The sequence below is a fragment of the Mustelus asterias genome, chromosome 6 (assembly GCF_964213995.1).
Source record: "Mustelus asterias chromosome 6, sMusAst1.hap1.1, whole genome shotgun sequence".
NCBI classification, from domain to species: Eukaryota; Metazoa; Chordata; class Chondrichthyes; order Carcharhiniformes; family Triakidae; genus Mustelus; species Mustelus asterias.
In genome coordinates, this window is record NC_135806.1 from 116,073,866 (window position 1) to 116,077,663 (window position 3,798).

Sequence of the window (3,798 nt, forward strand, 5' to 3'; positions counted from 1 at the left end):
GGCATCTGGTACCTGAGTGAGCAAAGCAAGCAACTGTGTATCTCCTTAGCCAATTAAATCGAAAGGTTGTGAAACAAAAACTAGTATAGAGTGAAATCTATGCCTATTCATTTACAGAAACAAAGAAAGAGAGACATGAAGCTGGAATTGATTAAGCCAGACTGAAGAAAAGTAATAGGAAGGAAATGTTCAAAACATTTAGAATTTAAAATTTAACATTTATTTTAAAATCTCCAACAACAATTAAAAGCTGAAGAAATGAGACCCTCTACTTTTGATAGTTAACTTTCAGCACCAGAAAGGTTAAGTGTCAGTAATTAATCTCATCATTATAAATGATACTTAGACTTGAAATTACTTGTCGACTTTCTGTGATGAGTTTAATTTGTATCTACCGCAGAGTACTGCAATTTCACGCTACTCAGTGAATTTAGTTCATCCGGTAGAGAGCAAAGTGCCATTTTCATGTCAGCGGTGCATGTTCAGTAGGTAATGGGGAAGGCAAATGAATTGTTGGCCTTTATATCAAAGGGAATGGAGTATAAAAATAGGGAAGTCTGGTTAAAATTGTACAAGGCACTAGTTAGACCACACCTGGAATACTGTGAACAGTTTTGTTCCCCTTATCTAAGGAAACTTACATGGGACTTAATAGGATGGAGGGTTATAGGTAGGCCTAAAAGGTAGGGATATGTTCGGCACAACTTGTAGGGCCGAAGGGCCTGTTTTGTGCTGTAGTTTTTCTATGTTTCTATGGAAAGATGTACCTGCATTGCAGGCAGGCCAGAGAAGGTTCATTAGGTTGATCCTGGGTACAGAGGGATTTCCTCTTGAGGAGAGGTTGAGTAGGTTGGGTCTGCACTGATTGGAGTTTGGAAGAATGAAAGGTGACCTTATTGAGAATAGGATTCTCAGGGGGCTTGAGAGGATAGATGCTGAGACAATGTTTCCTCTTGTGGGAGAGTCTAGGACCAGAGGGGATAATCTCAGAATAAGGGATCACCTATTTAAAACAGAGATAAGGAGGAATTTCCTCTCTCAGAGGGTGGTGATCTCTAAACCGCAAGAGCTGTGCAGGCTGTGTCGTTCGGTATGTTCATGACCGAGATAGACAGATGTTTAATCAGTAAGGGAATCGAGGGTTATGAGGATAAGGAAGGAAAGTGGAGTTGAGGATTATTTTATCAGATCAGCCATGATCTCATTGAATGGCAGAGCAGACCCGATGGGCTGAATGGCCTGCTTCTAATAAAACAAATCTGAGACAGCAACACTTTGAGTTTTGAGGTTAACTCTGCATCTTCCCTGTGCCGGACGTTGCCGTGACATGTGTACATGACTGAGAAAATACATCTTTATCCTGGCCATTATTTTGACAACAAATTCCAGGTCACCATCTATGTCTCTTTTAGGCCACTTCCAGGTGACTTTCAATGCCTTTTAGCTTTGACAAAGGGTCATCTAGACTCGAAACGTCAGCTCTTTTCTCTCCTTACAGATGCTGCCAGACCTGCTGAGATTTTCCAGCGTTTTCTCTGTTGCTTCCAGGTCACCATTCTGGGTTTACTGTCTCTAACTAATTAGGCAATGTTAAACATATCCTTAGCTTCCTCATTGACTTCAGGAAATGTAGTGAAGGACATGCCCCTGTCTACATCATTGGGGACGAAGTGGCGATGGTCGAGAGCTTCAAGTTTCTAGGTGTCCAGATCACCAACGACCTGTCCTGGTCCCTCCATGCCGACACTATAGTTAAGAAAGCCCACCATTGTCTCTACTTTCTCAGAACACTAAGGAAATTCGGAATGTCCACTATTTTTATAGGTTCCACTCTGGGACTGCCCCAGTAGTAACATCGTCTGGGATAGTAACAATGCAAATTTCACAATCTGCCGTGGTGGGATTCGAACCTGGGTCCCAAGGTGCAGTGACAACACAACTAGGCCACCCCAAAATCAGATCCCCTTCTCAGATTGATGTTCCTTCTTTTTATAAATGGAATTCCAGACTTGTTTATCTCGATGTACCCAAAGAATTGTTAGTCGTTTGAATTCTCTATCACAGAAAGCAGCGGAAGTTGGGACAGTGAATATGTTCAGGGCTGAATTAGAAAGATCAATACTGAAGGGTTCGTTTAAAAAAGTTTATTTATTAGTGTCACAAGTAGGCTTACATTAACACTGCAATAAAGTTATGGTGAAAATTCCTGAGATGACACACTCCGGCGCCTGTTCGGGTACACTGAGGGAGAACTTAGCATGGCCAGTGCACCTAACCAGCACGTCTTTAGGACTGTGGGAGGAAACCAGAGCACCCGGAGGAAACCCATGCAGACACAGGAAGAACATGCAAATTCCACACAGACAGTGACCCAAGCCAGGAATCAAACCCGGGTCCCTGGTGCTGTGAGGCAGCAGTGCTAACCACTGTGCCGCCCAAGAGGGACAGGCAGGAAAGTGAGGTTAAGTCCACAATCAAATTGGCCACACTCCTTTAAACAGTAGAACAATCTCGATGGGCCAAACGGCCAAATCCTGCTCCTATTTCTTACGATGTTATGGTCTAATAATGTGATGACAACACAACGCTAAGCAGTAGACAATTGAAGCTCCGATATAATGAAGGTTAAAAATGACAAAATGAACCGGAGGAATTAAATTTAGAACAAAAAATGACGTTAGATTTTAGAATTAGCAATATATTTAAACCATAGGAAGTGGCACAAACTTCATGCATAATGATATACTGGCAATAAGAAAGGATTTTGATAGACATTGTAGCACAGCTGAAGAGGCACTATTGGATTAATAAATTAAGGGGCGAACGGGCGCGAATGATCAATGCATTAATAGAGCAGTTGGCATCAGTATATATACAAATTGATATTCCAGCAAGTGCATAAGAAAATTAAAAAGAAATAATGGAGGAGCAAGCATCAGTAGCTGATAAATGAATATAACAACCAGTTCCAGTGAGCTCAATGGAGAAGTGGACAGCATTGAAATAATAAATTCATACAGCGGTGGGCAACCAACAATTCAATAGATTAATGTACAATCGGCAGAGCAAGAAATCAATGAACTAATGATGCAGCAGGCACCAGTGAGAGAATGGAAGAGTGCAAACAACAACAAATCAATATGTTAATGAAGCAATGGGTAGAGCAAGGAATCAATAATTTAACAGAGTGCTGGGCACCGGACAAGTTACACATTCATGGAAGAACGAAGCAATGAAGTTAACAGAGCAGAAGCCCTTCAGTGAGGCAAAGCAACAAGGGGAACACCAAGAAATCAGTGCTCATAGCAATCATGGAAATCATCGAAAATTTACAACACTGAAGACCATTCTGCCCATTGTGTGCATGCCAGCACAGTGGGTGCCAGTGAATTATTGAGGGCAGTCAATAGACAGTGGAACATCTGCCACACCACCAGATAAATAGGGTAATGAGGAGTGGGCACGTGAGACCTTATCGTACCTTTGTCAGTACCCAGATTTGATTTTTGTCAGCCTTATCAACTTTCTACTTTTCAAAGTGGCTTTAAAAATGTGATTATAAAGATTATTGCTGTATTAAAATTCAATGTCTGGCTCAGTTACCAGAGAGGAAGGTCACTGGTGGAAAGTTCCCAGAATGCTGCAGCTAAGTATAGGGTCAGAGGTCATAGCACTGAGTGGTATTAAACGGGCTGCAGGTCTGAGGTAGTAACATTGAATGCAGTCACAAAGTTGGGAGGTCAGCCATTTACACTAACAAGAAATGCAATCACGGTATGCAGGCCAGAACTGGATAGC